At 35.4% G+C, this 27,175-nt stretch overlaps 1 protein-coding gene across 13 annotated transcripts in view; it reads right to left on the reverse strand.

Moving 5' to 3' along the window:
- LOC112668619 (ubiquitin-conjugating enzyme E2 E2) overlaps positions 1-27,175 on the reverse strand; it is a 404,581-nt gene that overhangs the window by 250,828 nt on the left and 126,578 nt on the right. Inside the window, exon 3 of one of the 13 annotated variants that reach the window (XM_049099621.1) lies at positions 11,665-13,448. The exons of the other annotated variants lie outside the window; for them this stretch is intronic. The gene's annotated coding sequence lies outside the window, so the exon portion shown is untranslated. The remainder of the gene's footprint in view (positions 1-11,664; positions 13,449-27,175) is intronic. 13 annotated transcript variants of the gene reach the window in all.

The following is a 27,175-nucleotide window of genomic DNA, read 5'->3' on the forward strand; positions in this document are numbered from 1 at the left end:
AGTTTTAAAAAGAGAAAACTGTGCCTGGGTGGCTCAGTTGGTTAAGCATCTGCCTTTGGCTCAAGTCATGATCTCAGAGTTCTGGGATTCAACCTTGCATTGGGTTCCCTGCCTGGTGGGGAATCTGCTTCTCCCTCTCCCTCTGCTCCTCCCCCCTGCTCATTCTCTTTCTCTCTCTCTCATAGATAAAATCTTTAAAAAAAAAAAAAGAAGAGACTGAAAACTGTTACCATTTATGCCAAAAGTTTACAAGAGAGCATATCTTTTCCTTGGTTTGCTATATAGGGGTGTTCATCTGTTTGACTTCAGCCTTCCTTAAATGAAGGTGTTTTAAATTAGGGTGTCAGGATGATCCATCTTCAATCTTGACTCCTATCAATTTACCTAGCACTTTCATTTTAGTGAACCACAAGATCAAAAAAGTGTTGTGAGCCCAGAAGGTGCCATTTAACCTTTCTGGACTTTAGATACCATATCTGTAAAATGGATTAAATGCCGATTCCTCCAGACCTATCCTGGCTGGAAATGTAATGATTTCTTAAAGTATCTCAGGGAGTTCTAGTTGGATTCTGAGCAGTGTTATTCGTATCAGCATGACCTTCAAAATAATGGAGTTATTGGAGCTAATAGGAGAACTCATTATTTAAAAAGTTATATAAAGTTTGGTACAATTATACTGAAGATCTGAATGAACTATATTAGGAATTTTATTACCACACATTTACTAGCACTTAAAGATACTCTATTCTTTCTTCAAGGTCAGCCTCAACTTTGTGTCTAGGCCAAAAAGGCCTTTGTGAGCTAGGCCTTTTTGGGGAACTTACTGATTACATGTTGAGATCAAGAAGGAAAAGGATGATATTTGGGAAAGCTTTTGTCAATTACAGTAAACAGAATCCTAATTAATATTAAAAGCAAAATGAGGGAGTCAGTAGCTGTTTTAAATGTATGTTTTCCAGAGCTGCACTATATGAATGAAGATATGGCAAGAAGAACATGGTAATGAATGACCCCAAATGGAGATTATTTTTAGGGGTGAGTATATTTAGAAAACAGATAACTTTTTTTTAAAAGATTTTATTTATTTATTCATGAGAGACACAGAGAGGCAGGCGGAGACATAGGCAGAGGGAGAAGCAGGCTCCATGCAGGGAGCCCAATGTGGGACTCGATCCCAGGACCGTGGGATCATGCCCTGAGCCGAAGGCAGATGCTCAACCGCTGAGCCACCCAGGCGTCCCAGAAAACAGAACTTCTAAAGTCCTACATCATGAAATGTTTGATTGCACAGTAGAGACAAAACTGATCATAGCAATTCAGAGAAGCCATCAGCATGGATTTGACAAAGGGGTTTCCAAAAGATTTTGGAATCAAAAGATTTTGGAACTTGAGCATACCAGATTTCATATGCTGGATAGTTAGGAATTTTTCTGATAAAGGAGAAGGACGTTCCAAGTAATGGCTTAACCTCGCACAAATAAGTGGTAGCTCTGTCACTACTATAATCATTATTACTGTCAGAATTGGAAAAATTGTGAAAGAAACTGGTTGGTGTATTAGGATGAACTGATCTTTTTCAATTCACTTGGTCCAAGTTTAGTTCACTAAAATCACAGAGAATTACAAACACATTTATTTCTCTGGGTCAGAGCTGAATGCTCAGGCTACTAATTTCTCTGACATTATATGATATAAGTAATTGTTTTTAATGATTATAGTGCCCACAGAGGAATAAAAATACGTATATGATTTGATTCTTTAAGAGTTTATTCTACAAATAATAAAAATGTTCATCTAACTGGTATTATAATACCAGAACTATTCAGCCACTGCACTTGTTTTCATAGATTTATATTTTTTAATATGAGGCAGTCATATTTGAGTTTTCACATACTAAGAACAAGTGTCAAATTTAGTTTTGACACATAGTACTTTTGGAAGGAGGCTAATCAGTGCATTTTAGTCAAGTATTTTAAACACTCAGATTCAGAAGTAGGATTTTTATTTTGAAATAAGTATTTTCCTATGTAGATAAAAAGAATTTATATCTTGGATTTTCAGGTCAATTTTCATAGATTCTGAACTATTGTCAGACCCTATTATTTTTATATTTGAATCAGAAAATACAATTCTTATTAGTAATGATTGTATTGCCAGACCTTCTGATCAGTTACAATTTACCCAAGTTATTAAATCAGAAAGCTTTGTACTTGCTTTCTGAAGAATATCTATGAAGGATGATGAAAAAGTAATCCACTTGAGGTTAATATCTATAAAAACTTTTTGGGTTGGGGTAGGGTTAAAATGAAGTGAAGTATAAGACATTTGTATGTAGATAACTCTAGAAGAGCTTTTAATTGTGGGGAGATTTAAACCTAGTGTTCACAATGGTTTAAGTAGATTATGGTTATAGATTACTCTGGGTGCAAGTCAGAAATTCTAACAGGCTATGAGATCATCTTCACATAAGGTTCAAGGTACTATTTCGTTCTTTTTATTTATTCTTTAATTCTTTCTAAAAGGTGAACTGGATTAGATTTTTATCACATTTCAGATAAATCCACTTTCAACCTCTGCAAAATCTTTTTTATGGTGTCTATAAAAAACAATCTTTGTGCACTTCCTGTATCCATTATGTATTGTGATTGTGGTTTCCTTCTTTAACCATAGGATACAATTTTCTCATATTTTTTTCTTGTCCTCACCTCATTAAAATTTTTTTAAGAGAAATGACCAGCAGAAAAAATTGTCAAGTACCTGGCAATTTGAAAATTGTACAAAGCTAGTCTGTTATCAATGGCTTATATTTCTTCTTTCTTTACCATCCCTAATTATTTGTGTTTGCTCTTGCTGTTAGGTATATTGTTTTAAGCACTCAGCTGTTGTAGTGGTATGAAGTACCTGATAGTCTATTGAAAATAAACTAAGATATATTACAGTTGTGGCATAAGTTCCAGTCTTTGTTATTTTTTAATTCCTTTAGACTTTTTAAAGGGCCTGTCAAACTGCTCAATGGAAATTAGACTTTTTTCCTCTAATGTTACTAGTAGGGTCACATCGAGAATTATTCCACAATACTCCTCATACTTTTTAAATTAAAAAAGTCAATTATTTCAGACCCATTAAAGATAAGAAGTGAAGGGTTTTAGAAGTGGAAAAACCCTGTGGAACTTTTCCTTTAAAAATATATATATATTTTTTAAAAATCAAATGCATTTAATTCCCACCTTCCTTCCTTTATTCAACAGACTAGGGAGTACACACAAATTATCAAATGTTCCTTTTGAAATGAAAGCTAAATCATGTCACTACTCTGTTCAAAACTCTCTAGTGACTTCTCATTTCACATAAGCTAAAGTTTACATTGGCTTTTAGGATTCAACATGACCTAAACCCTTGTTTCCTCTCTGATCTCATCTCCTTGCACTCTCCCCATGGCTCACTCTGCTCAGTCACATTGGTCTCCCACTGATTCTTCTAACATGCCAAGAAAGTTCTTTTCTGCCTGAGATACCTTTCTACCAGAGAAATTAAATTAGCACAGCTTGCTCCCTCATTATTTTCAAGTCTTTTCACAAATGTAAACTTATCAGAGAGGTCTTCCCTGATCACCTATCTGAAATCAAAACCTCATCACCACCACCTATAAGTACTACCTACCTATCTCTGCCCCCTTCCCAGTTTTACTTTGCTCCAAAGCATGTATTACCTTGACATACAATATAATTTATTTCTTCACTTTTTTCTTCCTCCACAAGACTATAAACTCCATGCTGACAGTGTTTTGTTTTTTCTTGTTTGTTCATTATCATATTTCCAGCACCTAAAACAATTCCTGGCACACATGAGGTATTCAACACATTTGTTTAATGACCAAAAACAGACTTAATAAATAAGGCTCTCTCTCTCTATTCTGCTTTGTACCAATATTCCATTTTCTAGTTTCTAAAGTGATTTATACCATTTACTCACATATGTAACCTGACCTTAATTGAAAAAATTCAAAATAACTTCATGACAAAAACATTTAAAAATCTGACCCTGGCTTTGGTTTGCTTTTAAAAATCAGTGTAATACCTAAGTAGGTTGGAACTACAAGGATGGAAAGGATTATCATGCAAAAATTAATTTTTTAATGTTTTTAATTAATTTTTTAAAAAGCAGGAATAGCTATATTAATATCAGATAAAGGAGAATTCAAAGCAAGAAAGTTACTAGACACAAACAAGGATACTACATAATGATAAAAGAATCACTCCATCAGGTAGATATAATCCTAAATGTGAATGCACCAAACAAGAAAATCTTAAATACATCAAGCAAAAACTAATAGAATTGAAAGAAGAAACAGATCAATCCACAATTACAGTTGGAACTTCAATATCCCACTGTCAGTAACTGAGAGAACTATGAGAAAATCCGGAAGGCAGAGAAGAAATGTACAAATCATCAATTATCAGGATAACTTACATACATAGATCACCCCACCCAACAACAGTAAACTGCACAGTCTTGAAAAGAATGGAAGAAGGAAGAAGTAAAACTCTGAATATCTGCAGATGACATACTATATACATAAAACCCTAGAGACTCCATCAAAAAACTACTAAAACTGATAAATGAATTCAGTAAAGTCACAGAATACAAAATCAATGTACAGAAATCTGCTGCATTCCTATACACTAATAATGAAGGAGTAGAAAGTGAAATTAGGAAAACAGTCCCATTTACAACTACATCAAAAACAATAAACTATCTAGATATAAACTTAACCAAAGCGGTATAAGACCTGTACTCTGAAAACTATAAAACACTGATGAGAGAAATTAAAGATGATGCAAAGAAATGGAAAGACATTCCATGCTCATAGGTTGGAAGAACAAATATTGTCAAAATATCTATACTATCCAAAGCATTCCACACATTTAATGCAATCCATATCAAAATACCAACAGCATTTTTCACAGAACTAGAACAAACAATCCTAAAATGTGTATGGACCCACAAAAGACACTAAAGAGCCAAAGCAATCTTGAAAAAGAAAAAAAAAAAAACTAGAAGTATCACAATTAGAGACTTCAAGTTGTATCACAAAGCAGTAGTAATTAAAACAGTATGGTACTGGCATAAAAAAAGACAAAAAGATTGGGGCACATGGGTGGCTCAGTTGGTTAAATGTCTGTCTTTGGCTCAGGTCATGATCCCAGGGTCCTGGGATGGAGCCCCACATCAGGCTCCCTGATCAGTAGGCAGCCTGCCCCTCCTCCCTCATGCACCCGTGCATGTACTCTCTCTCTACCCCATCCTTCTTGCTCTCAAATAAATAAACAAAATCTTAAAAAAAAAAAAAAAAAAAAAAAAAAAAGACACAAAGAGCAATGGAATTGAATAGAAAACCCAGAAATAAAATCACAATCATATGGTCAGTTACTCTTCAACGAAGTAGGAAAGAATATACAATGGGAAAACGTCTCAACAAATGGTGTTGGGAAAACTGGACAGCTATATGCAAAAGAACAGATCACTTACTTTCACCATACACAAAAACAAACTCCATGAACTGAAGACCTAAATGTTAAGAGCTAAAATCATAAAAATCCTAGAAGAGAACACAGGCAGTAATGTCTCTGACATCGGCCATCACAACATTTTATTAGATGTGTCTCCAGAGGCAAGAGAAATAAAACCAAAAACAAACTATTAGGACCACTTCAAAAACAAAGTTTCTGCATAGTGAAGGAAACAATCAACAGAACTATACGGCAACCTGCTGAATAGGAGAAGATACTTACAAATGATGTATCTGATAAAGGGTTAGTATCCAAAACATGTAAAGAATTTTTCAACTCAACACAGAAAAAAACAAATAATCCAATTTAAAAATGGGCAGAAGGGATCCCTGGGTGGCTCAGTGGTTTGGCGCCTGCCTTTGGCCCAGGGCGTGATCCTGAGGTCCCGGGATCAAGTCCCACGTCGGGCTCCCTGCATGGGGCCTGCTTCTCCCTCTGCCTGTGTCTCTGCCTCTCTTTCTTTGTGTCTCCCATGAATAAATAAATAAAATCTTTAAAAAAAATTGGCAGAAGATATGAACAGACATCTCCCCAAAATAGACATATAGATGGTCAACAGATACATGAAAAGATGTTCTACATCACCCAACATCAGGGAAATGCAAATCAAAAGCACAATGAAGTATCACCTCATACCTGTTAGAATGGCTAAAATCAAAAACACAAGAAACAGTAAGTGTTGGTAAGGATATAGAAAAAAAGGAACCCTCTTGCACTGTTGGTGGGAATACAAACTGATACAGCCACTGTGGAAAACAGTATGGAAATTCCTCAAAAAATTAAAAATAGAACTACTTTATGATTCAGTAATCACACTACTGGATATTTACCCCCAAATGCAAAATCATTAATTAAAGGGACATATGCATCCCTATGTTTATAGCAGCATTATTTACAATAGCCAAATTATGGAAATAGCCAAGGGTCCATCAACTGATAAATGGATAAAGAAGATGTGGGAGGTGTGTTATGTGCACACATATATGCATACACATACCATGGATTATTCAGCCATAAAAAGGAATGAAATCTTTCCATTTGCAACATGGACAGGGCTAGAGCATACAGGGCAAAGCAAAATCAGTCAGTCAGAGAAGGACAAACACCATATGATCTCACTTATATGTGGAATTTAAGAAACAAAACAAATGAGCAAAGGGGTAAAAAAGGAGAGACAAACCAAGAAACAGACTCTTACCTACAGAGAAGAAATTGATGGTTACCAGAGGGAAACTGGGTAGGGGATGGGTGAAATAGTTGACAGGGATTAAAGAGTACACTTATGATGAAAAAAATAAAAAAAGAGCCCATAGAATGGTCATCAATGTAGACCACAGACTGAACCATACAACAAACTTCAAAAAATTTTAAACACTGAAACCATAAAGTATATTCTCCACCACAATGTAATAAAACTAAAAACAAAAGGAAACTCTCCAAACATTTATAAATCAAGTGATATACTTATAAATAAACCACCTGTGAAACAGGCAGTCTCAAAGTTAATAAAGAAAAATACACAAAACTAAATGAAAATATACCATACCAAAATGTGTGTCATGGGGCATAACTCCCTATCCCTTACTTGTGAGCCCTACATAGTGAATTCCTTCCAAAGATTACAGCATAGGTGGAAGTAGAGTGCAACTTCACAGCGGAGAAACCTGGCAAACACTACCTATGTCACATGATCAAACTGAATATCAGTGATAAGTCAGGCTGATCACATGCACCCTTGATGTAGTATAATGAAATGTCACTTTACCTCAGTAGTCTTTCCTGACAGAAAACCCATAAGCCTATTTTGAGCATTTTTAAAAAATGAAAAAAAAAAATCAGACAAATCCCAGTTGAGAAACACTCCACAAAATATTTGACCAGCACTCCTTGCAACTGTCAAAGTCTTCAAAACAAAGAGAGTCTGAGGAACTGTTACAGTCTAGAAAAGTCTAAGGAGACGTGATGAATGAAAGTAATATGATATACGGGATCAGATTCCGGAACAGAAAAAAAAAGAATGTTAAACAAAAATGAAAGAAAAAGAAAATGTGGACTCGATAATGATGCATCAATATTGGTTTATTGGTTGTTACAAATGTATCATACTAGAATAAAAATTTTAATTTGAAATATAACACGCCTTTCTCCTGCCAAATGTTGGGGACCTAAGCCTAGGCAAAGAATTCTTAGCACCAAAAGCATAATCCATTAAAGGCAAAATTGATAAGCATATCCTCATCAAAATTGAAAACTTTTATTCTATGAATTATGCAGAAAATGATATGATTGGAAAAAATATTTGAAAATCAATATCCAACGAAAGACCCTGTATCTGGGATATATAAAGCACTTCCACAACTGAATACCAGACAAACAACTCAATTAGAAAATGGGCAAAATCATAACGAGACACTTCACCAAAGAGAATGTACAGATGGCAAATAAACACATGAAAAGATGTTCAACTTCATTAGCAAAATGAAATGCAAATTATACCCATCATATATACCTACCTATCAGAATGGATAAAAGAAAAAACAGTGACAAGATCAAATGCTGGTGATGATGCAGTGCAACTGGATACATAGCTAGTGGAAATGTAAAATGGTACAGCCACTCTAGAAAGAAGTTTGGCAGTTTATTATAAAACTGAACATGCACTTACCATAATACCTAACTCTTGAGCATACAAACCTGATAAATGAAATAAAGCACTAAGCAATAAAGGCGGCAAACTATTAATACATACAAGTATTTAGATCTTAAAGGAATTATTATGCTGAGTAAAAAACAGCCAATCTCAAAAGGTAATATACTGTATAATTTCATTTATATAACATCCTTGAAATAACAAAATGATAATGGCTGCAGCTTATGAGAGATTCTTACAATGACAAACAATTCCATATTTTTACTGTGATGTTTACACATGTGCCAAAACTTAATAGAACTAAATACACACCCAAATAAGTGCATATTAAATTTATGAAGCCTAGATATAATTGGTGGGTTTATCAATGTCATAATTGTGATAAAACTGCTCTGTAGTTATGCAAGATGTTACAAAGGGGGAAATCTGAGTGAAGGGTTCAAGGAATCTCTGTATTTTTTTCCTATGGCTGCATTTGAATCTATAATTATCAGAAACTAGAAAGTTTAATTTAAAAAGCCAATAATGAAATAGAAAGGCACATATTTAAAGGATTGTTAATTTCTTTCATAATAAGTCTGTGTTAAGGATTGAAAGAGAGCTTTAGCACAGTGACTGGCAAAAAGGAACCAATAAATGTTAACCAGTTCTATCATTATTATTTCAAAAAACTAAAGAGACAACACTTTTCCTTTAAATAGATATTATTTATTTAAACAGGTTTTGAAAGGACTTTTTAATTGCACTGATTTTTTCTTTTTTCATTCTTAACAAACCAAAATCATTAAGATGTTTAATGCTTGTGTACAATACCCAAGTATCAAAGAATAAAGTGGATATGAAAAAAAGTTTTTAAAATACCATCTAAACATATTTGCCATTTCCTCATATTAACATGTTCTACTTTGAAAATCACAAGTAAATATTAACCAGATTACATGGTGACCAGTCGACCTATCAATTATATGAATAAACTGCTAGGTGTTACAGAAATCATAAAAAGACAATTAGAAATAAGTGATATAACAATGCTGTTCTAAACTTTTTCAGCAACAGTAAATCCTTCCTTGTCTTATGTTTTCTTATTGAGGAAGAATAAATTAGTTCTTTGTGCAAAACTATGCAACCTTGTTTATGTTTTCTGAGGCTAGGATGTTAATTTGGTCCGATCTTAGAAGCAGCTATGTAAAAAGATGCAGCTGAATAGTTCAGAACATTTTAGAATCCTAAATCATGTATCCCATTTCTAGTCCAACCGTGATGCATACACGGACAATGATGGACAATGAAAGGTCATCTGGATTCTCTCCAGATGTGCAGGGAAGGTACTCTGCCTTATCCAAATTCAGAAGGCTCAATTAGGAGACACTCAAATCCCAATTCCTTGTAATCTGTACACTATTCAATATATAATAAGGACTACAGGGCTGTATCTACATAATCTTTCATGTACTTATTATGTATCAAAGTTTTCAAGAAAGACCATTACCACCTACCCCTATAGGATAAAGTTATCCTAGCCAGCAACATAGGGTAAATTTACTTTTGATGATTCCTTATTTTCAGTGTTTAATTATACACATTAAGGAAAAAAGGTCTTTCAAAATCCTGTTACTAAAAGTCTACTACAAGCCCTATGAGACAAACAAGCTCGTGTAACAAAAAATATGATATTCAGAGCTATAAAAGGAGGGTATTAAGTTCAGCTCTGAAGTATATCTTTACGGACTAAATGTGTTTATCAACACTTTGGGTATGAAAATCATTTCTGACTCCTGAATAAATATAGGAGACAGTCCCCATTCTAGTTAAGCTGGGGAAAGGTGGGCTTCTACAGTATTTCATTCCACACCTATTACATTAGAGTTTATAGAGTAGTGCCATGGAAATATAAATATTTAACAAGATACCTGGGTGTTTTTATGCATGATTAAGATTAAGATCAGCTGCTCACTTATACGTTATCACTTAATGCAGAAGCAAGATGCTTTATAATAATTTTTATTCTTGCCAAATAAGGAATCTCTCTCATTTTTCTAGGGTGATAGAGCTTTGAGATTGACAAAATATATTAGGAGGGGTGAGTACAAATTGCATCAACACCACAAATAAAGTTATGAGCATCTCCTGGAACACTTCTTGCTACCAATGCCCCATTTAAGGCAAGGGCATCTAAGAGCAGGCCAGAAGGGACCTGCAGACATGATCACAGCTGAGCCTTGATGGAAGTCTTCCTAGTTGTCAGTAAAGCCAACTGTGCTACCCTATAGCATCTGTGCCAACAGAAGCAAGCTGTCTGAGCCACTGGATCCAATTAGTTGTTGTTGTCTAATTAGCTTGCATACCAAAGGAAACAACATTGAGAAAATTCAACAATCTCTCATCAAAGCCTAATATTTAAATTCCTTGCATCAACTCATCTAAAGCCATTTGGCAGTGAATCTGCCCTTTTGCCCGCCTACATACCAATTTTCTGCCTACTATTCTGTCTCGTACTTTGGCAAAATATAAGCACTACATTTGCTTTTAATGGTTTTTAACAAATGCAAAGCAAACTACAAAAAAGAAAATATGCAATTCCACCCCCCAAAGCAACTGGTAAAATGCATCCACCATTTATTCAATGGACATTTCTTGATGCCCAATCTGAGGAGCCATACTCATGTTTGTGGCATAAATATGTGTCTACCTGGTCCGACTTTTCAATCTAATATTAAAATTCTGACTTTTAGGGATCCCTAGGTGGCTCTGGTTTAGTGCCTGGCTTCGGCCAGGGTGTGATCCTGGAGTCCCAGGATCGAGTCCCAGGATCAAATTCCACATCAGGCTCCCTGCATGGACCCTGCTTCTCCCTCTGCCTGTGTATCTCTCTCTGTGTGTCTCTCATGAATAAATAAAATCAATTTAAAAAAAAAAAAAAAAGAAGAAGAAATTCTGACTTTTAACTATAACTAGAATTTCCTATTATCAGATATAAAATTCATTTATTTATGAATTCCTACCTTAGTTTTCGTATCATTACATGCTAAAATGTTAATCAAGAGTTATTATTTTGTTATTTCTCAAAAGTAACCAATATTTGCTACTAGCAAATATGATGCTATAAGCAAATATGATGGATAAGAGGGCAATAGCACTAAGTATGAATGTCTTATTCAATTTAAAGAACACATGTGGAAAAAAGACTGAGACCAAGACATGTCAGTTAAATGACAGGAGTCTATGTTATAGACTCGAAGAAACAGAGATAGAAGATACTTTTAGAAATTAATAAATCTCATCTTTTTTGTTTCAAAAATTATAAAATTTGCCTGTCAAGATTAGTGGCATGCTTCATTTTTCTTTTCTTTTCTATTGTAACAAATTTTCTGAACTGTTGCGTTACTTTTTACATTAGATCTTTTCTTTTGCAAAAAAAAAAAAAAAAAAAAAAAAAAAACCCACCTTGGGCAGCCACAGTGGCTCAGTGGTTTAGCGCCCCGCCTTCAGCCCTGGGTGTGATCCTAGAGTCCTGGGATCAAGTCCCACATCGGGCTCCCTGAGTAGAGCCTGCAGAATTCTCCCTCTGCCTGTGTCTCTGCCTCTCTCTCTGTGTCTCTCATGAGTAAACAAATAAAATCTTTAAAAAAAAACAAAACACCTTATCTCAGTATGTATATTATAACCACTGTTTCATGTTTATGGTAATGAGTATGAAATGAGTTAATTATTATATACAGTAATCACCGTTAAATAAGAAATGTGCATATCCAATCATCCTAAAACTAAGATTAAAAGAAATATGGAATGACATTTCATGAAATCAAACCTGAAACACTTCATTTTCACAAGCTCACAGACCACACCAACTCCTATGACACAGAAGTTTTATCTGAACTAGGGCGCCTGGGTGGCTCAGTTGATTACGTATCTGCCTTCAGCTCAGGTCGTGATCTCAGGGTCCTGGGATCCAGCCCTGGAGGGGGTGTCCCTGATAAGCAGGGAGTCTCCTTCCCCCTCTCCCTCTGTTTCTCCCCTTTCCCTGCCTGTTCTATCTCAAATGAATAAATAAAATCTTAAAAAAAAAAAGTTTCATCTGAAGGTTACAACACTTTTTTTCAGACCTGTATAAGGTTTCACTGGTCTATAACATTTTGTACAGTCTTCCCAAGGTTGATACAATGAAACAAAACTAAAGTTTTGGCTTATTTCATCATCAGAATACATCTTAATTTAGGTCCTCACTCGGTTTTCACAACTTCAGCAAGACTGACTATCTACAGCACGGTCCCCAACCCACAATTCTACGTGATGTCCACTCAATTCTATAAAATTTTGCTTGCTCAGGTATTCTCTAAAAATTGTTTTTCTGTATGCATGGCCAAGAGACAATAAGCGTTTCACTAGGCACTTGTATTTGTCTTGCTAAGAGGAAAAAAGAAGGTGAATGAAGTCATATAACCTTCATTGTCTCAAAGAATAGAAAAGGCAATTTGAGAATAACTTCTTGACTGATAGTCTCCGATACAAATCACAATCACAAATAAACCTGGCTGTAAACACAATAAGCTATCTTATTTGTATTGGCCTTTACAAGCCCAGTTAGAAAGCTACTTAAAGTTTCTCATTAGTGAAATGGAGTGGATAGTGGTAGTGGGAAAGCAGTAGTAGTATATAAGATTTTGTATTGTAGATTAAACTTTATGTGTCATTTTGAGACTTTCAGAAAATTTCTGATGCCCATAACTATATACAACCTCCAAGATACCTGACATTAATTGTAACCTTTGTCTCAATAATTACTATTCCTAGTAAGATTAAGTCATTTAGAAAAATCAAAGGAGAAAAACATCTTAAATGTTCCTCTTTTAACCCAAACAACTCAAAAACAAAAATCTCAGCAGCTGCTCAAAGGGATAGTCTCAAAAAAGAAAACAAAGACAGAAAAAGCACTGAAATCGGCGTCCTTCTCGTTTTAGATTAGTTTACAAAACATATATATGTATAAAAAGTAAAAATCAGTTTTTACATTAGGGAATTTCCAAGAACCAAATGAAGTCCCTCGCCACCTAAACATGAGTTAAGAAAGGTGTCAGGTCAGCCCCGGTGGTGCAGCGGTTTAGCGCTGCCTGCAGCCTGGGGTGTGATCCTGGAGACCCGGGATCGAGTCCCACGTTGGGCTCCCTGCATGGAGCCTGCTTCTCCCTCTGCCTGTGTCTCTGCCTCTCTCTCTGTCTCTCTCAATCAATCTTTAAAAAAAAAGAAAAAAAGAAAAAAAAAAGAAAGAAAAGAAAAGAAAGAAAAGGTGTCAAATTTAAGATACTTATTGTTTCCCCACTCCAACTTATATCAGTCTTCCCCTCTCCTAAATTTCCATAAAGCTTTATATGAAATAGCCTAATGCTTAAACTCAGTCTGATATTTATACAGTTGTTCACAGTAGAACATATAGGTTGTCGTCCAAATCTGGACATTTGAAAGTGAAAGGGGATTCTATTAATAATTATGTCACAACAAGAGGCATAAAACAAGACATATGGGCTTCCTAGTTATTCTCATCATTCCTTCCCCCCATCACTGGACTCAAGCCTCAATGATTTGGAGTGGGGGACTGGAAATTCATTATTATATGTATCAGAGCAGCATATTATCATGCATAAACTAAGCATTTAAGTCTTACGTGCTGGAAAATGAACACTCAAGAGTGCTTTTACTGCTGGTCTGGGAAGCACCAATAAGTTTAACATTCAGACACCTTTGGATAAAAGCTAAATTTTTAGTCTATTGCTTTGGACTTAAAAATCCAAGAAAAGAAAGAGAATGGAAATTACTTGGGCCATCCTGTTAAATGTATCTTAATGTTCTCTATATAATATTAAACGACCTAAATGTCTTCAAATTCTAACCTCTTAAAATGTTAATAGGTAACACTTAAAATCTTAAAATCTTAATAAGTATCACTATTTAAAAAAAAAAAAAGCTGCTGAAAATATAGTATACTCCTAGCAGCTGAATAATCTAGAGAATTTATCTACTTCCTCAAGCCCAGACTGATAAATAAGTTGTACAAATTGGATATTTTAATTTGCTTTTCAGTATTTTTTGCTTTCCAACATATTATTGTTTCATGCATATTTATTATATAAAATACACACTTTATTATTAAATCTAAATCCCTGTCCCCCTAAAAAAGAAAATAAAGGATAGCACTATTGTGTGGCTAATTCAATCGAGTAAAAGTATTCTAGTATTTGTATTCTCAGTGAAGAAAATGACTACGGTCCTGCCTCAAAACTGCTAAAGTGTGCCTGATACTAATATTGTGGTCTGCTTCCCATTAACTTTGTATCAACCGAGATGTAGTTTTTCATTAGGACTAGTCCTGGGTGGTGACAGAAGCAACTGATGCTGCTAAAATATTTATAGTTTTATTTCAATTCCACCCTGGTTTGTTGAATAGACATAAAACTACAGTCTTTATCATATATGCCATTTCTTGTAATTCACAACTGAGCCCAATTCCACTATTCATTATACAACACAAAGCTTAACAAAACAAAATAGCATAAAGAAAATAATTGGAATCCATTTAGGTCTTTTTCTTAAATACTTTTCCCAAATGAAAAGTGTGAGAAAACCTTAAGGAAATATTTCTTAACTACTTTTCTTTCCTGTAATTTTAGTCAATTGTAGATAAGTCATCATTATCTGTGATAATGGGAGGCAGAAATAATAGGGATTAACTATTTTCATCCTTCTTCATACCTAAAATTTAAGGAATCTACTAACAAGCAACAAAAATGAAAGATGTGAACTTCATTTCCTATCCCACTTTCTGATATTACAGCTAATGAACAGTGAAATAGTCAGAAGTGGCTGCCATAAGGAAAGGAGAAAAGCACTGAAAACACAGGAACCGGACCCTAACCAGACTTTCTAGAAATATCCAGCTTTAAACTTCTTCCTAATTTGGAAGGAAGTTTAGACTTTTTTAAATTCACTTATGGGACAGTCAGGAGTAGGGCCAAGATTTTTATTTTTAAACAAATACAAATATGACAGACCTCAAGCAACAAAACTTTATTTTTGTAAAAAAATTAAATGTACTGAACCATAAAAATGTATTGAACCAAACTTTTTGTTTTTAATAAAACCACAGATTCAACTAATGCAACATTACAGTGAAACTATTCTATCTAGGTCCCAAATAACTGTAAGTGATGAAATGGAACAGAAATAAAATGACCCAGCACCAACTGAAGATTCCAGAATATTTATACAGCAAAAACCAACAAAACATCAGGTAGTAAGTAGTCAAATATTTACCATTGCACAGTTACTCCAGGATCAGAGAGTACATACTGGTTGGCTTTATATAGCTTACCACATATCAAGCCTGTAGCATTTACCCACCCATTTATTTTTAAAATATTTACTAAGCTCCAATATGGTTCATTCAAGGCCCTGGAGAAGTGAAAAGGCATACCACAATTTTTGCCTTCAAGAAGCTCAATCATGTTATCAACAAATATGAGTACAAGTGAGGCATTACAAAAGTACTATTAAGAAAGAACAAGGGGGGGATCCCTGGGTGGCGCAGCGGTTTAGCGCCGCCTTTGGCCCAGGGCGCGATCCTGGAGACCCGGGATCGAATCCCACGTCGGGCTCCCGGTGCATGGAGCCTGCTTCTCCCTCTGCTTGTGTTTCTGCCTCTCTCTCTCTCTCTGTGACTATCATAAGTAAATAAAAATTTAAAAAAAAAAAAAAGAAAGAAAGAAAGAAAGAACAAGGGGATTCCTGGGTGGCTCAGTGGTTTAGCGCCACCTTCAGCCCAGGGCCTGATCCTGGAGACCCAGGATTGAGTCCCACGTCGGGCTCCCTGCATGGAGCCTGATTCTCTCTCTGCTTGTGTCTCTGCCTCTCTCTCTCTGTGTCTCTCATGAATAAATAAATAAAATATTTAAAAGAAAAGAATAAAGGATTTTTGTCTTCTCTGAAAAAAAGACAGGCTCGACAGAGGTGATATTTAAGCTAAAACTGAGAGGAAGACAGGAGTTCACTAAAAGGCAGAAGAAAAAAAAATAAGAAAAAAATAAGAAAAAAAAAGGCAGAAGAAAGGAATGCTGGCATTCAGAATTTAACTTAAATTCTTTACATTTGTGCTAGCTTTGGAGTCATGCCAAATGACACAAAGTAATCCTTTTAAATTTTCTAAAATAAAAATTGTCTAGACATCTGCATTCCCTGGAAGAAACAAGATAATAAATACTACCATGACTGGCTGGTGACATGCAAAGAAATGGTTAACTATAGGCACAAATTATTAGGGTCATAAAATTTAGGCCAGTTACTTTAAACTCCAAATCTCAGTTTCTCCATCTACAAAATGGAAATAATATGAGTTGCCTAACCTACCTTCATAAGGAGGCTATGAGGATCAAATATAATATACAGAAAGCTTCTTTTACTATAACAAAAATAAAGAAGTAAATCATAATTTCTTATGATCTAATTAATCTTGATGTTAATTTCTGATTCATGGTTTCAAAATATTTAAGTGAGATATAAAGATAAGATTTTATGTATTTATATTAATACTAACAGTTATTTTAGCTTTACTGAAACATAAATGTTGAGAAAGGAGAAGAAATGCCTTCTACTACAAAAAAATACAAAATTCACAGGTTTCTATGGCTTAGTTAAGCCTAAAATCAAGTTATTTGATAAAAATGCTGAATTAATACTAAACTAATTACAATATTAATATTTTATATTTAATATAATTATTAAATAAACTGAATAAAATTTAATATTTATATTAATATTGAAATATTTAAATGTAATATTTACTATTACAATATTAAATTATTAAATTATATAGTATTTCTAAAGCTTTCTGAAAAAAGGAGACTATAAATTGCTTCATGGATTTTTGGAACTATTATCATTTTGTCTTATCTTTATAGTTATATATATATGTAATCTTAAATTCTAAGGCTTAGACAGTTACATAATCTCTAAGGACTTCAATTACTTCACCAAAATTGGTAGGGCAGGACTAAGTAAAATCTAAGGTTCAAACCATCTCTAAAATTCTAATAAGAAGCATTACTGAACACATACAGAAAGGTAGTTAGAGTCCTACAAACTAAGATAAAAAGCCTACACTGTTTTCCACAAAACACTAAAAAGAATACTTTGTGATTATTCCTCACTATTAATGAAGTCTCAGAGTGATTTCCCAGTCTAAAAAGCAGCATTCTGGTTGGGGAAAATTACAGAGGTTATAACAGCTTCCAGTTTTACCAATCTCTAACTATAGAGCTTAGTTAAAACTAATCACTACAAGAATGCTAACCCAACATAAATACATTTAGAGTTTTATAAAGCTTTCAAGATATCTTGCTGGCCCTTTCAACTAACTGAATAAGATAAAAAAAAATTGCAGCCCAGATGGTGGCATTTACATCAAATAAATACCCATGAAAGAGATGTGCTGTAAGTTCATTATGAAAAATTCCAGCTTCCAAAAAAATGAAGAGACTTAGCTTACATAATTAGTCCATTAAATATTCCAAAAATAGCTTCACTTATTGAAATAAAACTTTATTAACATTCTTCTCTAATCATTTATCTTTAAATGTTTTCTTCTGTTTTGTGTGTAGGTGCAAAAAAGAGAGCTATTAAATCAAATGAGGAATAATTTCAATCATTTTAACAAAGGGTTTTAAATTTTTTCAATACTTGAATATGTCAAAAAATAACATCAGCACTAATGGTAATCATTTCTATGGCCTAAATTCCCTGAAGAGTTGTATGTCATTCCAATTCTGTGTCTGTCTCACTACCCTACCCTTGAAGATGGTGCTTTAAACACCATTCAAGAGGTAAGATCTTCTAAATGGCTGTATGAGAAGCTCAAAGAACTCCCTTACCCTATCCCAACATTAACTGAACTTGCAAAAATTAGTAGAGACCGTGATTCACACTCTCTCGAGACTGATCAAAGGGCTTGCAACAAACTGCAAAGCATTATTAAACAAAATCTATAGATACTTGGTAATAACAATGGGAGGAGGCCATGGCATTCCAGCTACAGCTTACATGTACTGCACCCCACCCCCACAATTCTGTGTTATAGAAGAGCTGTTCTAGTAGGTTCCTCAGTGGAGTAGCAGTTCACATCTCCCACAGATACCTAGAGTGGAAGAACTAGAGGATTTGACACAGCTGGTAAACATCAGCAGATATCATTTTCCATAGCACTAAGCTGCAGAAGACCCATGTCAAGGTGGTAGCAGTGAGGAAGCACCCATTTTGCTATTCTGAAATCCTATCACTATACCTAACTACGGATAATCTATGCTAGGTGGCAGGATCACTTTCCAGCCTCTTCACAAACACATAAACACCTTCTGCTCCACAGGAAAGATACAGGTGGACAGTTGGTAAAGAGAAGTTCCTCACCACCCTCCAGCTCCTGAATCACAGTACAAAAGTTAAGCCTAAAAGAGGGTCTAAACAAGCCTCAAAGACCAACAGCACCATATCTGGCCCAAAGAGCTAGAGTTTGTTTGGATCAGAATGTGGAGAAATGTATGCCCCAGAACATTACTGAAAACAAAAGAGCAATCAACTGATGTTAAGGGTTAACTTGTTTCCTCCAAAAAAGTTTAAGTCCTAACCAACACCCATTTGTGAATGTGACCTCATTTGGAAATAGGGTCTTTGCAGAGGTAATCAAGTTAAAGATAAGATCATCAGAGTGGACCCTAATCCAATATAACTGGTATCCTTATAAGGAGAGAAATTTGTACACACACACACACACACACACACACACACACACACACACGAGAACATCATGTGAAAACACAGACACATGAGAGAAGATGGAGACAGAGCTTCAGTGATGCCTTTACAAGTCATGGAATGCCAATGATTGCTGGCAAACACCAGAAACTAGCAGGAGCAAGAAGGATTTTCCCTCTTCATGCCCTGTTTCAGAGGGAGCACGGCCTATCTGATACTTTGATTTTGGACTTCTTGCCTTCAGAACTGTAAGACAATAACTTCATTTGTCTTAAACCACCCAGTTTGTGGTAATTTGTTATAGGAACCCAAGGAAACTAATCACAGCTAGGAATTAGTGAAGGCCAGCAACTGGGTGTGACACTGATAGACACAGGATAGTGAGAAGCTTAACAGGAAAAGTGGTGGGGAGGTGAGGGAGAGCTGAAGAGAACACAGCTAAAACCACAATAATGCCTGGTAGTTCTGAAACACTATACACATGTCCAAGGCTGTGCCTTCTGAGGAAAAACTTGAGAAGGGCAATGTGTGCTAATAAGTCCCTGACTGAACATAGGGTAAACATGTAACCTCAATGAATACTGAGAACATGTCAAGCAAAAGACCTCAGTCATAAAAAATACATTGTATGATTCCATCTATATGTAATGTCCAGAAAACATTGTCTTTGTCTCTAAAGTTGAAATGTAGATTAGTAGATAGCTAGGTATAGAGGAATGGGGAAATGAAGAATGATTGTTATTAAGTACAGAATTTCTTTTTGGAGTGATGGTTGCACAATTCAAAATATTCTAACTGAATTGTATACTTTAAAAATAAGTGAATTCTGTAGTATGTGGATTATATCTTAACAAAGCCATAATTGTTGGCTTTAGTAGCCTACAACTTGCGAAAAATTACAACAAAATAATATCGAAAGAGGTATGAAGAACAGGGTGGGGCTATGACTGAAAAGAGGTCAGACTGGAGAAGATGACACCTTGAAGTTAGCCAATGGGCACAGGGAAAAGGGGGCCTAATGAAGAGAAACATTGAGTGGGTACAATGAACAGTATTTAAGACTGGATGAGAGGAATTAAGGGGAGAAAGATGGCAAGGGCAACTCTCAGTTTCTGCATATTGGGTCCCTTTGTATTAGGCACTGTGTCAACCCAGGCAAAACTTGGTTCTCTCCTGGAAAGAGTGCTTTTATTATATGACTGCTGCTAAGGCTGTGTGACAAGTTTGCTTCTTGAAAGATGATTGTACCCAATGGGTACAAACCACCAGGGTTGGCCAGATCCTGGAGATTTCAGATAAGTTCTATAACCAGCTATACCAAAAGATAAGGACAATCTGTAAAAAGGAGAAGGATAGTTTTTTGCCGTACGATTGTTCTGAGAATTAAATGTGTTAATACACATAAAAGAGTTCAGAATCGTGTCTGGTAGAGAGTCAGCACCATATAAGTGTTAGCTATAAAATGAAGAGAATTATAGTATATTACTAAGGTCAACATACAAACACTCCTAGTAAGATAAAGATTACAGCATTTAAGGAGATTGTGCTCACCCATAACTCTTCTCACCAAGAATGCAGGTTTTGGCAAATAGCCAGACTCATTTGAGACCAAAGAGATTGTGTCAGGGCTTGGGCAAGAAAAGAGCAAGAAACAATAAACTCAGCTCCTTTCTCTTTACTTCAAAAGATTAAAAAGTTTATAAAACCAGCCTTTAATCAATTTTTGTTAACATGATCAATTTAAATTAAGTATAATTTTGGTTTAGTTTTAAATAAGAAGTCATGGTTTATAAATTCTTTACTCTCTATAAAGTAACAGACTATCAATTTCTCCCTAATTAATGTTCACTGAGTTCTTAGAATTAGCACAAACTGTCCTTTGTTATGAAAATATTTTTTAACAAATGGAACATGGGAACAGATACAATCTTAAAGTAATACTTAAAACTATATAAATTAATTTACAAGTAAATTGCTAATAAGCAAACTGTTATAGTTACACAGATTTACTGGCAATTTTAACTCTTACCTGTAAATTTTGAAAAGTTTTTCTCTAATAATCATTTTTTTCTAATAAACATTTTCCAATTAAAACCCACTGAGAATGTATTTTTTAATAAATATATTAACTGAATAGTGACTTCAGTGATTGATAGTATAATCTAATTTGATACTGGCTTCCACTTAATAAATGGAAATTGGAGAGCTTCAACCAAATGGAGATATTAAAAAACATTCTCAATGCTTCTCAAGTTGTTTTTAAGGGATTAAAAAATAAACAGGGAAACTTGTTTACCAGGGAGGAAATTGAAGCAGTCATCAAAAACCTCCCAAGACACAAGAGTCCAGGGCCAGATGGCTTCCCAGGAGAATTTTATCAAACGTTTAAAGAAGAAATCATACCTATTCTCCTAAAGCTGTTTGGAAAGATAGAAAGAGATGGAGTACTTCCAAATTCGTTCTATGAAGCCAGCATCACCTTAATTCCAAAGCCAGACAAAGACCCCGCCAAAAAGGAGAATTACAGACCAATATCCCTGATGAACATGGATGCAAAAATTCTCAACAAGATACTGGCCAATAGGATCCAACAATACATTAAGAAAATTATTCACCATGACCAAGTAGGATTTATCCCTGGGACACAAGGCTGGTTCAACACCCGTAAAACAATCAATGTGATTCATCATATCAGCAAGAGAAAAACCAAGAACCATATGATCCTCTCATTAGATGCAGAGAAAGCATTTGACAAAATACAGCATCCATTCCTGATCAAAACACTTCAGAGCGTAGGGATAGAGGGAACATTCCTCGACATCTTAAAAGCCATCTATGAAAAGCCCACAGCAAATATCATTCTCAATGGGGAAGCACTGGGAGCCTTTCCCCTAAGATCAGGAACAAGACAGGGATGTCCACTCTCACCACTGCTGTTCAACATAGTACTGGAAGTCCTAGCCTCAGCAATCAGACAACAAAAAGACATTAAAGGCATTCAAATTGGCAAAGAAGAAGTCAAACTCTCCCTCTTCGCCGATGACATGATACTCTACATAGAAAACCCAAAAGTCTCCACCCCAAGATTGCTAGAACTCATACAGCAATTCGGTAGCGTGGCAGGATACAAAATCAATGCCCAGAAGTCAGTGGCATTTCTATACACTAACAATGAGACTGAAGAAAGAGAAATTAAGGAGTCAATCCCATTTACAATTGCACCCAAAAGCATAAGATACCTAGGAATAAACCTCACCAAAGATGTAAAGGATCTATACCCTCAAAACTATAGAACACTTCTGAAAGAAATTGAGGAAGACACAAAGAGATGGAAAAATATTCCATGCTCATGGATTGGCAGAATTAATATTGTGAAAATGTCAATGTTACCCAGGGCAATATACACGTTTAATGCAATCCCTATCAAAATACCATGGACTTTCTTCAGAGAGTTAGAACAAATTATTTTAAGATTTGTGTGGAATCAGAAAAGACCCCGAATAGCCAGGGGAATTTTAAAAAAGAAAACCATATCTGGGGGCATCACAATGCCAGATTTCAGGTTGTACTACAAAGCTGTGGTCATCAAGACAGTGTGGTACTGGCACAAAAACAGACACATAGATCAGTGGAACAGAATAGAGAATCCAGAAGTGGACCCTGAACTTTATGGGCAACTAATATTCGATAAAGGAGGAAAGACTATCCATTGGAAGAAAGACAGTCTCTTCAATAAATGGTGCTGGGAAAATTGGACATCCACATGCAGAAGAATGAAACTAGACCACTCTCTTTCACCATACACAAAGATAAACTCAAAATGGATGAAAGATCTAAATGTGAGACAAGATTCCATCAAAATCCTAGAGAAGAACACAGGCAACACCCTTTTTGAACTCGGCCATAGTAACTTCTTGCAAGATACATCCACGAAGGCAAAAGAAACAAAAGCAAAAATGAACTATTGGGACTTCATCAAGATAAGAAGCTTTTGCACAGCAAAGGATACAGTCAACAAAACTCAAAGACAACCTACAGAATGGGAGAAGATATTTGCAAATGACCTATCAGATAAAGGGCTAGTTTCCAAGATCTATAAAGAACTTATTAAACTTAACACCAAAGAAACAAACAATCCAATCATGAAATGGGCAAAAGACATGAACAGAAATCTCACAGAGGAAGACATAGACATGGCCAACATGCATATGAGAAAATGCTCTGCATCACTTGCCATCAGGGAAATACAAATCAAAACTACAATGAGATACCACCTCACACCAGTGAGAATGGGGAAAATTAACAAGGCAGGAAACCACAAATGTTGGAGAGGATGCGGAGAAAAGGGAACCCTCTTACACTGTTGGTGGGAATGTGAACTGGTGCAGCCACTCTGGAAAACTGTGTGGAGGTTCCTCAAACAGTTAAAAATAGACCTGCCCTACGACCCAGCAATTGCACTGTTGGGGATTTACCCCAAAGATACAAATGCAATGAAACGCCGGGACACCTGCACCCAGATGTTTCTAGCAGCAATGGCCACGATAGCCAAACTGTGGAAGGAGCCTCGGTGTCCAACGAAAGATGAATGGATAAAGAAGATGTGGTTTATGTATACAATGGAATATTACTCAGCTATTAGAAATGACAAATACCCACCATTTGCTTCAACGTGGATGGAACTGGAGGGTATTATGCTGAGTGAAGTAAGTCAGTCGGAGAAGGACAAACATTATATGTTCTCATTCATTTGGGGAATATAAATAATAGTGAAAGGGAAAATAAGGGAAGGGGGAAGAAATGTGTGGGAAATATCAGAAAGGGAGACAGAACGTAAAGACTGCTAACTCTGGGAAACGAACTAGGGGTGGTAGAAGGGGAGGAGGGCGGGGGGTGGGAGTGAATGGGTGACGGGCACTGGGTGTTATTCTGTATGTTAGTAAATTGAACACCAATAAAAAAAAAAAATTAAAAAAAAAAAAAAGAAACTTGTTTAAAAAAAAAAAACAGATAAACTCAATTGTTTCAATTATATCTAAGTTCTGAAAGTTCCTTTCGAAAGGCATCATGGAGATGTTCTAGTCCAAGTCATTTATTTTTCCACATTAAGAAACCAAAGTCCAGAGAAACCCTTTAGGTTGACTCTCCCCAATTTTGGTGGGGAACACTAATGAAGTAGATCTTTTTTAAAAAAAAGAAAAAAGAAAAAAAAAGAACCTGCATTTCAGAACCTTAAATAGTTGAGAAAATCAGTTTTTTGTTTTTTTGTTTTGTTTTGTTTTGAGTAACAGGGCAGTTGGGAGGAAGGATATAACTAGAAATGGAACAAGATAGGGAAACTGAAAAGGTGAATGTGAACCACTGGAGAACTGCTTCTAGAGTGGTGTTCAAAAGATGGCTCAGCCTCAAATCAAGGTAACTGGCAGAAAAATTTTAACAGTGACAAACAGGAAGTAAAGAGAGCTGGTTTGGGGATGTGGTTTGTGAGTCAGGTTATAGATCTTTTCAATTTAAGAAAATGGTAGGACATCCAAGTCAAAAATACCCCAATAAAGAGTTGTCAGAGAAAGCATGGCTTTTGCACATATTACTCTTACAGCACTTATCTCATTGCATTTTGGTATTTACATTAGTAACTACAATCCACTCTTATGTAATATTAAGTTATGGTTACCAATGTATATTCTTAAGTGATCTATGAAATTGCATACCTGGAAATATGAAATATGTTTTACTCTAGTAATTTTTAAATATGTCATGAATTCTTTGACACCCCACCCTTCAAAAGGTAGAGTCTAATTCCTCTCTTCTTCATGTGGGCCAGATCTAGTGATTTCCTTCTGATAAAAAGAATCTGATAGAATTGATGCTATGTGACTTTCAAAGGATTATTTTTATTTCTTTATTTATTTTTTAAAGATTTTATTTATTTATTCATAGACACAGAGGGAGAGAGGCAGAAACACAGGGAGAGGGAGAAACAGGCTCCATGCAGGGAGCCCGATGTGCCAGGTCTCCAGGATCACACCCCAGGCTGCAGGCAGCGCCAAACCGCTGCACCACCAGGGCTGCCCCGAAAGGATTATTTTTAAATAGCCTCTATGCCTCCCTTCCCTTTCCCCTACCTCCTCTTGAATACTTGTTCTGGGGAAAGCCAATCACCATGTCTTGAGGACACTCAAGCAACCTGTGGAGGTGCCCACATGTGGAAGCAATGAGGCCTCCTACTAACAACCAGTACCAACATAGCTTGCACATGACTGAGCCACCTTGAAAGGGGATCCTCAAGCCCCAATCAAGCCTTTAGAGGACTACAGATTATTATTCAGAGGTCCTCTTGATAGCAACGTCATGAGAGACCCCTAGCCAGAACAGTCTGGCAAAGGTACACCCAAATTCCTGAGAAATGAGATACAAATGTTTAAGTCACTACATTTTTGAGCAGTTTGTTATACAACAATAAGTAACTAATATATTTCTTCATCATTATAGCTCTAGCATCTAGTACAGTGATGACATAGTTACCAATGAATGAATCCAGATATTTGAAATAATCTAGCACCTAAGCTATTATAACTGTGTTCATTTTCCTGAGCTATTCTGAGATCTATTCAAATCATAGTAAATTGAGAGCTTACTAGATGTCATGTCTAATAGGAATTACTTCCTAAAATGATAAAAACTGTTTTAAATTCAAGGCACAGTTAAAAATTTTATAATGATTATTAACGACAGCAAAACCATTTTCATTACATTAACATTTATTAGTGTAAAAACAATATTCTCTTTGTATAAAGTCATCTTTTAATTTTACTGTTAACTGAACAAAATAAAGCACCACAGTAGAGTCTCCATATTGAAGGATGATCACAGTAGTAAGAATAAACTACAGGAAAATGATGGGAAAATTAACATCTGTCATCCTCAAGAAAGAAAAAACTGGAAATCAGTCTTATAAGGGAAAGAAACGAATACCTAAAGTCCTGGCATTGCTCTAGGTACTGTACATATTTCATCTCATTTAATCCTTACAATTCTAAAACTAAAGTATTATTTCCATTTTGTCCTTCTTAAGTAGATACAGCTAATAGGTAATAGAGCTAGTATCTAACGTTAGATATATCTGATTTCAAAATCTGCAAACATTCCACTATTCCTCTCAAGACCACTTGTTCAAGTATTTTGGGGAGTTTGTAAAATCTCAAAGCTAAACATTCTTGAAACCCATTTCCCTATACGGTGCCACTTGATTAGTAGGTCAGAAGAAAAGTACACATATGGAAAATTAAGCATATTTAAAACTAAACTAATTCTGTGCTCCTATAAATCTTTCCCAATTGTGAATTACTACTTAAGTTGTAGAGGATTAAAATATCCACTTCCTTTTAATTTACTTAATAAGAACTACTTAATACTTCAAAGTAAATAGGTTTTTTTTAAGATATTTATTTATTTATTTATTTATTTATTTATTTATTTATTTGAGACACAGAGACAGACAGAGAGACACAGGCAGAGACACAGGCAGAGGGAGAGGCAGGCTCCATGCAGGGAGCCTGACATGGGACTCGATCTCAGGTCTCCAGGATCACGTCCTGGGCTGAAGGCGGCGCTAAACCGCTGAGCCACCGGGGCTGCCCTGTAAATGTGTTTTAAAAATAATTCATAACTTAATTTTAAAATCCTATAACCTTTTAACAAAAATAACATGATAATTGATAAGCAACATTACTGATGATTTTTTTATGGTATCTGCTCAATCTAAACATATGATTGCTAAAACAATCTTTTAAACTATTGTGTTGACTTTAGTACTTACTTGCTGAACTCAACTTCTAATTTGATATAGGAACAATATAGACACTTTCATTTAAATATGCAAATATTGGGACACCTGGGTGGCTCAACCATTGAGCATCTGCCTTCGGCTTGAGGCGTGATCTTGGAGTTTCAGGGTTGAGTCCCTATCGGGCTCCCTACATGGAGCCTACTTCTCCCTCTACCTATGTCTCTGCCTCTCTCTCTCTCTGTCTCTCATGAATAAATAAATAAAATCTTAAAATAAATAAGCAAATATTCAAAAATGGAAACAGAACAAACACATTGACATACACTCTCTTTCAAAGCCCTACCAAAATGACAGTATAAAACTTGTAAATAAAAA

Source organism: Canis lupus, chromosome 23 (assembly GCF_003254725.2).
Source record: "Canis lupus dingo isolate Sandy chromosome 23, ASM325472v2, whole genome shotgun sequence".
In the NCBI taxonomy this organism is placed as follows: domain Eukaryota; kingdom Metazoa; phylum Chordata; class Mammalia; order Carnivora; family Canidae; genus Canis; species Canis lupus.